Raw genomic sequence first — 10000 nt, forward strand, 5'->3', positions numbered from 1 at the left:
GGCTTAGTTTTCCTTCAGAGTGTGTTGTATTGCCGCGGTAAGGGCATTTTCACTTTTATTCGTTCCTTCCCTATTTTATTGTGCTGACGTGGTGTATAAATTCACTCGTGTGTGTGTGTCAACGTGGAGTGAAGTTCCAGTTTTTCCTCAAATCTGACGTGGATTTCCTCAATGACTTTCCTCACAGTGCCTCGTGTACCTTACTCCCGACATTGATTATTCCTGCCACGCGGGCCTTGACTCACCTATAGCGCATCGTACGAGAAGTGGGGTGACCGGTCAGGCTGCTTCTCGGTGCGTAGAGTCCACTGGGTCATCATAGCGGCACAGGAATTTCGTCCTTCCATCTTTGGATGAAAAGGGCGGTCTCATATAAGAGGGGGAGGAGTTAGAGTCACACCATTCCTATCCGCCAATCAGAGCGAGAAGCTGGGTAGACGTGAACATCCGGCCGATATTTTCTGATACGTTTATATTTACGAATATTTATGATTTGTTTATTAAACAAGGGGATAGGTAGTTATATTACCTATTGGAATGTGCTGTAAGGGACGTGTGTGAGAACGAAGGTGAGAAACATAGCGAGGTTTTGCGTATTGGTCTTGGTAAATCATAGTTGGCACCTGTGCTGAAAACGTCGCCGGGAAGTTTAAACAAGAGTCATGTTGTGAGGGGGACGAGGACGCTAGCTTGTGTGGTGCTGCCTGTCGACGGTGGCAGACGGTCAGGGACTCTGTGGTAGTATCTTGACTGAAAACCAACCTATTCCTTGAGAAACCCGCGTGACTGGAATACCTTCAGTGCAATTCAGTTCGCTAGAGCAGTGCAAGGTAAGACAAGACAGTGTTGACGTCTGTGACAGATTGAAATGTGCGAGGCGCGAATGTGTGCAGCTGTCAAAGGCCAGCCATGTGCCGGTTGGTTGTGAGATGACGTGGGCATCTAGCCAGTGATGAAACTCAGTGTAGCTTGCTTCACAGCGGAGGTGGGAAATGTTTATCGGAATAAGATGTGTATATTAGTTAAACTCGTGTATATGTTTACATCCACGTTCTTCGTTGTTTCTCGCGCATGTGGAGACTTAACATTAGCCTATCGTTAGTGTAGTACGGGTCTAAGTAATGGGATGTCACCTGTCCTCGTCTCTCCCGAGGTGTTGATAGTAAAGTGGTGTATCACGAATGCTGGTTGTTTGTGTACTTACATTCTTGTTCAGTCCGTTAAGGCGAGGCAAGGACCAACGCGAGGAAATTCCTTCCGAGGTGGTACAATAGCCTGCGGTGGTGCTAGTCTGTGACCCGCCCTCATATCCCCCCACCCTCATCCTTCCCCTCACCCCGACGCACTTTCCTCCTCCATCCTCTTCTCTTCGTCTCTCCCCGTCATCCTCCTGTCTAGCTATTTTTCTTTTTTATCTTCTTTTCCTTCATTTTCACTTTTCTCCTCCAGCTTATTCAATTTCCTCATCTCTCATCCCCTCACTTTTTCCTCCTCTCACACCCTCATCCTCTTATACCTCCTCCTCTTGCATTTATTCTCTTTCCTCTTCACTCATCTGCCAGCCAACCCTCCTCGCTCCACTCCCTCTCTCCCTTCGGTTTAATCTCCCTCTCCCCCTACAGAACGTCCCCACTACCGGCAGACAATCCTCTCTCTCTCTCTCTCTCTCTCTCTCTCTCTCTCTCTCTCTCTCTCTCTCTCTCTCTCTCTCTCTCTCTCTCTCTCTCTCTCTCCGATGGGGCTTTAACAACTGAAGAATTTTATTGTCTTCTGGCGCGCCGCGTGAGTCAGTCGTCTGAGTATTAAGTTTGTGAGCCTAAAAGTAAACAGGACGGGTGAAGATGTTTTAATAATCGTCCCGTTGATAAAATTCGTCTTCTCGCTTGAGTGAGAGCGGGGTTACCAACGTTTGTTATGTGAAGGTCAGACTGGTGGTACTGGAAGCGCGTCCAGGAATGTGTGTGTGTGTGTGTGTGTGTGTGTGTGTGTGTGTGTGTGTGTGTTCAAGTACAGGTTTCAATTTTCTTCGAGTTTCGAAAGTAGTTCTTATATTAATCTACTATGAGTGCACATTTAGGTCTCTCTCTCTCTCTCTCTCTCTCTCTCTCTCTCTCTCTCTCTCTCTCTCTCTCTCTCTCTCTCTCTCTCTCTCTCTCTCTCTCTCTCTCTCTCTCTCTCTCTCCTGCTTTAATTCCCAATCAGCTCATGACCAACGCCTTGTATATGAATAAAAGAAAAAAATAAATAAATTCAAGCTTTCAGTAAGGATGACCGAACGTGCTTGACTTAGTGAGAGAGAGAGAGAGAGAGAGAGAGAGAGAGAGAGAGAGAGAGAGAGAGAGAGAGAGAGAGAGAGAGAGAGAGATCAAGCAGGGCGGGTCTTCCCTTCTTTCAAGAGTTTCCGGCCGCCGAGCAACACAGAACCCTGATGTTATATAAAATGACACTAAACAGACTCTCCACGCCCCCCGCCTCTTTGAAATGTTGTGGAATCGATCGCTCTTGTCTCAGTTCCGTGTAAAAGTGCACCACGATCGATCTTTCTTTTTGCCCTGCTTGATTCTTTGTCTCTTGGATTTCTTACAAGTATCAGATGTCTTGGCCAGTGTTCAGATGTAGTAACACTATCACAGGTAGCATTAAGAATATTGGTTGGTCTTAATTTATCCTTTACCAAGACTGCTTTCTTTAGGCAGACACGTTAATAAGAAATGGAATTTAATTTCACCTACAGGCAGAAAATTTTGCCTTAGAAAGTAGTGAAATTAAATAAAACAAGGAAAATAAGATAGATAAATACTAGAGATGATAATTATAAAAAAGTTACGAAGATAGACATATATATTGAACATCAGTAGACTTATTATTAAAAGTACTCATATTGAAAAGTAGTGGACTTGCTAATTAAAAATACTCATTCTAATTAACATTCATATTGTAGATTCATTAGTTCACGCACATTTCGTTCCCTGTAGATTTGCTCCAGGTGATCTTAGTCCCTGTAGTATCTTGAAAAGTCTTGTACTTTTATCTGCGGCTGTGTGTAAGGACTCCCGAGGCCACAAGGAACCTTTTACTTGGTCGTGTTAATTGACTGGACGTGCTAAGAGAGGAGAAAGTTTGATGTGGTTTGAGTGTACTCGATTTTTTTTAACAGTAAAATATCCACAAAGGGTGTGTTATGGTTCTCTCTCTCTCTCTCTCTCTCTCTCTCTCTCTCTCTCTCTCTCTCTCTCTCTCTCTCTCTCTCTCTCTCTCTCTCTCTCTCTCTCTCTCTCTCTCTCTCTCTCTCTCTCTCTCTCTCTCTCTCTCTCTCTCTCTCCCCCCCTTACCCCATAGCTTACTTGTACCCGATGACTGGAGCAGATGGGAGAGTGGGGTGAGAGAGGGTGTCACGTTAACTCCATAAAATTGGCAGCTAAAACACACACACACACACACACACACACACACACACACACACACACACACACACACACACACACACACACACACACATACACTCCTTCTCCCACAGAGGCTTGGCTGGACACGGGCTATTCGTCCTTGGCTGGGGGAGTCTTGTGGTGGCCTCGTAGTGGTTGGATAGCGGCAGCAGGGTGGTGGTGGTGGTGGTGGTGATAGTGGGCAACACGTCTGCCAAGTTCACAGCGGTTTGGCAAGCTGCGAGGTCACTTCTTACGGCCGTGCTTGGTTTTAGTCTGACGCAAATTAGGTAGAGCCACGATGCGTGTATATTTGGGATTGCCCTAAACTTCTATCTTTGCTTCATAGCTCCATTTTTTGAGAGTCTAAGGGGCGGTGGTCTCCTGTCCCAAGGTTCTTTAAATTTACATGGTGCACAGGTCTGGTTGGTAGTGCAGGGCCCTGGACACTAACTTGAGTTTTATTTTATTTTATTTTTTTTTGTCCATGTTTGGTGTGTGTGTGTGTGTGTGTGTGTGTGTGTGTGTGTGTGTGTGTGTGTGTGTGTGTTTGTTTGTGTGTGTGTGTGTGTCCAGCATGTATGCACGTGCCCTATATAACTTGAATATTGAAGTGACATGGTCGATTTATTATCTATCACCTTCAAGGAAAACCTGTATGGATTATTTATTAATTTTCCTAATTTATTTACATGTTTGTTTATATGTGCGTGTCTTGTTTTTCTTTTTTTTTCGTGACTTTTTTTTTCTATCACTCCTTCCATTTATGCACCAGATACTTTCCTTTTCTCTTAAACATGTTGGTGCTTGAGACAGCCGTGTTTAATCTGGCAGCATCTGTGAGCTATTTCAGGTTCATCGCGTTGTGTTCGTGCTCACCTGATTCACAGTTCAGGAAGGTGGAAGAAGAGGTGGTGATAGTGGCGGTCTCGTGATGTTTTTAAGGCACGTTCAGCCACCCGACCTGCAGTAGCTGACCTTCACATTTTCAGACTTTTCCTGTGGCCTGCGTGTGGTAAAAGATCGTGTGTGTGTGTGTGTGTGTGTGTGTGTGTGTGTGTGGTAGGAGTCACGGGGTGGGTGCTAATTCAGGTCATTATTTAAGTGCTTGATATTTAATTATTTAGTGTTATGGTACAGTTTCCCGCGTGACACTCCACCCGTGACTTTCCTCTCGGCGGCTCCCCGCCCCACTTTAAGCAGTGTTGATCGACCCTGAATCCGTCACCGTGAAAGCGGGTACGCCCACTCAGTTTGAGGACAGGAAGCAAATGTTTGTTTTTGCCTTCGATGTCTTCACCATGAGCATCCATCACCCTTTTTTCCTCCCTTACCTTCCCTTCCTCCTCTCGTCTCTCGTTGAAGCATGGCATATCAGCATCCATCACTATTCTTTCCATCCTTGCCCCACCCTCACCCCCCTCTCTCTCTCTCTCTCTCTCTCTCTCTCTCTCTCTCTCTCTCTCTCTCTCTCTCTCTCTCTCTCTCTCTCTCTCTCTCTCTCTCTCTCTCTCTCTCTCTCTGAAGGGTGTCAAATCAAAACTGTCAGGTTTATAAAAGGGTTGTCAGTCTGTGGGAACTTATTTTTCATGCCTAACATTTTATAAACACGCAGTCATGAGTAGGTAGAGTTTGTTAAGTGATATGATTGGACAGGTCTTTGAATAATACGGCTTCTCAATCTTATAATAGCCTGAAGTAAGTTTAATTATGAAAGACAAGAGGAGTGATGTAATTCAAACTCTTTTCGTGCCTGTAGTTTTATTTTTGCTCTAAAGTCGTCTAGTCTTACTCATATTAAACTTTTCACTACGATATGCATACAGCCACTGAAACCACTGCATCATCTTTACAAGACCCAGCCAACAGGAAAATGAGATTAAAAGGACAAGCTTTCCATTCACTAACCAGTATGTGACATTGACATATAGTTGTTGAATGGAAAAGAAATGTCTCAAAGGGGTTTGTGATTAAAGAACGATGGGTTAAGTAAAGTAACACGCTGTAGTTATTCATCAGTCAAAGGATCAAGAACAGGGCAAAGACAGATACGACTGACTGAAATCTGTTCCACACACCAGCATAGATTTATCGGTGCATGTAGATCATGAATATCAGTAACATTGTAGAAGAGAACCATAAATAGCCATGCTAGACGAGAAAATGTAACAGGTTCCTCACATTTACCCCTGGATGTTTATGCAATGACAGTGTTAACGTGTGCGCAGAGTAGGTCAGCGGGTCTGCATGTGGTGGCTGGTGGGGCGATGCTGGGCCAGCTAATAATCGGCCTAGAAAGACTTGTCGTGTAGTGATGCAAGTGCTATTTAGTGAAAGCAAGTAACAATTTTTAGATTCTAGGTAGAGAGAATGATTATACTACTTGAATACTAAGAATATAAGGTTAATTCCTGAATGGAGTTACTCGGAAAAGAGGATCAAGAACGAAAGCGACACTGATGAAACTTTTGAAACTTGCCTTCGTTGCGATGAACATTAATACATAAAACACGGCGTCTTTTTCTGACCTATTTCTCACGAATTGCTTTTCGTCCTTCACCGTTATGTCCTCGTATTTTTTTACTTATTTATTTTATTCACACGAGTATAGAGAGAGAGAGAGAGAGAGAGAGAGAGAGAGAGAGAGAGAGAGAGAGAGAGAGAGAGGAGGGGGAAGGGTGGAGTCGCCTTATGTAGATGAGCGTGGGCTTCTTGCGGGATACCTACTTTGCCAGCCTTCTTACCTAGGACAGCAGATTCCGTTACCCACTTGACATTGTTGCTAGGGCATAGTGGGTGGTAGTGAAGAGTTGAGGCTTGTGTACTGGTGGTGGTAGGAGTGTGGTGTTCATTACTAATGGTGAGGTTAGGGTTGGACGTCGTGTTGACATGGTACAGTATTGGTGGCAGCAGTGGGATAAGAACCTGTAGAGTTTTCTTTTAGATGATTCATTCAAGGCTTGTTTGTATATCTGTTTAGTTGTCTGCCTTGAAATTTACGTGTTCGTGGGTCAGAGGACCGTCCTTGTTGCTTACTGATTAGTTGTTAGAGTGGACTCACTCACTCACTCACTCACTCACTCACTCACTCACTCACTCACTCACTCACTCACTCACTCACTCACTCACTCACTCACTCACTCACTCACTCACTCACTCACACACACACACACACACACACACACACACACACACACACACACACACACACACACACACACACACACACACACACACACACACACTCACTTTACAAGTAAGCAATTCAGGAGTAAAGTGTTTACAAAACAACTACCTGAACGTGCCGATTTATGGTATACACCTGATACTCGTATGTTATTGTTCGTGTTGCTGCTGCTGTTGTTTACGCTGTTATACAAGAAAACACTGATCGTAACTATAAGCGTGCTGTGTGTGTGTGTGTGTGTGTGTGTGTGTGTGTGTGTGTGTGTGTGTGTGTGTGTGTGTGTGTGTGTGTGTGTGTGTGTGGCACGCATGCATGGAATGTTTGGTATGTCTGCAAATGTATAATGCTTCTTTTTCGTGGTAGTGACATTAAATAAATCGAGGTGGCATGTGCAGCCATGTGGTGTGGGTCAGAGAGAGAGAGAGAGAGAGAGAGAGAGAGAGAGAGAGAGAGAGATTTACTCAGGAGAAAGGATTGTTGTTGCAGGTGAGTGGTGGCGAAGTAAGAGGAGGAGGAGGAGGAGGGAGGAATAGGTAACGGGAAGGGTTAAGAGAGAAGGAGGGGGAGTAGGTGGTGCAGTGCTAGCGGTGTCAAGGGCGTCCGGTGGGTTTGAGAGGTGAAGTAGGACTGCAGACAAGGCTTTTGGCTACCCTGAAGTAGAACGACGAGGAGACTGAGATAGAGTGAACTGAAAATTGAGACGGAAAGAGTGATGTGGAAATATAGACAGAATAAGATGAAGATTGTGATGAAATGAGATAGTAGAAGTATAATGAGGTTTTTACTTATGTATTGTGTGGAAATAATAAGTGCTGTGGAGGTTAAGATGTAATGAGAGACTTAAGTGTGTTAATTGTGAGGATTAGACTGAAAACATAATGGTAATTGATGAGGAGGAAGAATGATGTGTATTGGGCGTACGGATGGTGCAACTGTTTTGACGAAGATAAAGAAATGTAGGTGGCAAACGAACAAGAGAGAGAGAGAGAGAGAGAGAGAGAGAGAGAGAGAGAGAGAGAGAGAGAGAGAGAGAGAGAGAGAATGAGGTGGAGGTTGGGCTATGAGAGCGAGCTGAAGTGGAGTGGAGGTAAGTATTAGGGCGTGGGGGTTAGAATGTGGGTTGAGGCGGCTGCAGGACCACTAGGGAGGGAGGGAGGGATCGCTAGACGGACTGACCGCTGGCCTTGTCTTAGCGGGCAGAACAGGGAGCGAAGGGAGGGTGCTGGCGGCTTCAGATAGTCCCTTCAGACATTTCTCAGTTACCATCACCACTACCACCACCGCAGTCCAGCACCAGCCACTCTTTGAAAGCCGGGGTAGTGTGCTGCTTAGATCTCCTCGCTGACTATCATTTCTCTCTCTCTCTCTCTCTCTCTCTCTCTCTCTCTCTCTCTCTCTCTCTCTCTCTCTCTCTCTCTGATGGCAAAGTTTTTATTTACGTGTTGCATTCAGTCAAGGAAGGCTGTAAAAAAAGATGAAGTAAATGCCTCGGGTTCGAATATTCGCATGTTTGCAGAATTTTAAGTGTATGTGTATATGAAATGTTTGAGGATATTGACGAAGAAAAATACAACAAAAGTGCATGTAAAGTTTTTTTGGAGAAGTTCATGTTTATGCTTATATACAGAATGTTAAATGAGAGTGTACATAAAATCTTATTATAAATACTCAGCATAGCTTAGCATTACTTATATGGCACTCCAGTTAATATTACAAGAGATTAACAAGTTGCAAGGGTTATGCAGCAGCAGCGAACTAGGTCATCAAAACGGAGAATCAAGTCATGTTTAGCCTCCTCATGTTAGAAGATCAGGGAGTCTTCATTTCCTTAATTAACCTGCGAGTTATCATGTGCACCTGTATGATAAACACGGAGGCGTAGAGAATTACTTCCTGGGCGCCTTGGGATCGCTCGGAGGCTGTGGCTTTGTTGAGTAAGACTAGTGCCGGGTGATGTGGCGAGGCGGGGTTGTGTGATGGTGCAGGTGCCTCACAGGATTATCTAGGTGAGTCAGCTGTCTGGGGCGCGGCTGAGTGAGACTGGACTTTTTGACTTCATAAGGATAGTTACTTCTTTCATCTTTCATTTATGTGGAGCAATGTTGTTATCAGGTTAGGGATATGAGTGGTTAAAATGATGTTGTATTGGGTCTTTTGAGAATGTTACCTTTAGGATTCAGGTCGTATACTAGATGTTTGGTGAAGGGTTAGTGAAAATATAATCTCTTCCCAGAAACTTATTGACTCGTCGTGAAGAAAACGGGAAGGAGAGAGAGAGAGAGAGAGAGAGAGAGAGAGAGAGAGAGAGAGAGAGAGAGAGAGAGAGAGAGAGAGAGAGAGAGAGGTATATTATGTGTATTGTCGTATCTTTGTAATTCATAATCGATGTGGTTCTCCTTGTCGGAACCGTAAACACACACACACACACACACACACACACACACACACACACACACACACACACACACACACACACACACACACACACACACACACACACACACACACACACTTGAGGATTCTCTTATACGTAGTTTGCCTTAAAGATTCACTCCAGTTACTTTTTCTGACATAATGAAATAATACCTGACATTTCTCAAGAGACGCAGAAGAGGTTTGGTCGATGGTGCTTATTCCAGAGAGAGAGAGAGAGAGAGAGAGAGAGAGAGAGAGAGAGAGAGAGAGAGAGAGAGAGAGAGAGAGAATTGCATAGCTAGAGGTGGCGGGGATCGAAGGGTAATGTTCAGTTGTAGTGTCGCCTAGCACAGTAACGGGTCACTGCTTTGTGCCCTCACGCCATCCCGCACCCTTGTCAACGCCTTAGAAAACGTGACAGTAGTACGCGCCGCCCTCAGAACACCTTTAAAGGATTAACTCACAGACAATAATGAAAGCAGCTTATATGTACTGCATTCTTAGCAAGCACCTTTACTGAAAACTTCGCGTATTAAACGTTGCATAAAACAAGAAGCACATTGAACTGAACTAGACAGTGGAAGTTGAGCAATAGGGAACAAAGAGACGGCAAAGCAAGGAAGGGCGTGGGCGTATCCGGAGGTCAGGAAACAAAGCAAGACAGCATGAGCCCGTTTTGTTTTTTGCGCTGCCTCTTGTAAATCAAACTTCGCGGCCGGTAGAATTCAAGTTAGCGTAGGCCTACCTGGCGGGCGGCCTTGAATCACACGTCCCACATAACGATAGACGAGGGCCAAGGGCGGCGTGATGTCAGGTGTGGTGGTGGAGGCGGAAGCAGCGGGCGGCAGTCCAAAACTCATATCGGCCTCGCCACTACATTTTAAAACCCCGGTCCACCTGCGAGATGTCCGGTCAGGAAGCGCGCTGTCCACCGGTAGACGTAACAAGTACAGCAAACACTTAAGGTCAGTTC

General features: G+C 45.0%; 1 protein-coding gene across 4 annotated transcripts in view; it reads left to right on the forward strand.

The window, feature by feature from the left end:
- Positions 1-10000, forward strand: part of LOC135105571 (long-chain-fatty-acid--CoA ligase ACSBG2-like) — an 82562-nt gene that overhangs the window by 33502 nt on the left and 39060 nt on the right. Inside the window, exon 1 of one of the 4 annotated variants that reach the window (XM_064013816.1) lies at positions 663-830. The exons of 2 other annotated variants lie outside the window; for them this stretch is intronic. The gene's annotated coding sequence lies outside the window, so the exon portion shown is untranslated. Of the gene's footprint in view, positions 1-662; positions 831-10000 lie in introns of those variants that run through there. One more of the 4 variants, XM_064013815.1, reaches the window with a different exon arrangement.

The sequence above is a fragment of the Scylla paramamosain genome, chromosome 12 (assembly GCF_035594125.1).
Source record: "Scylla paramamosain isolate STU-SP2022 chromosome 12, ASM3559412v1, whole genome shotgun sequence".
Taxonomy (NCBI): Eukaryota; Metazoa; Arthropoda; class Malacostraca; order Decapoda; family Portunidae; genus Scylla; species Scylla paramamosain.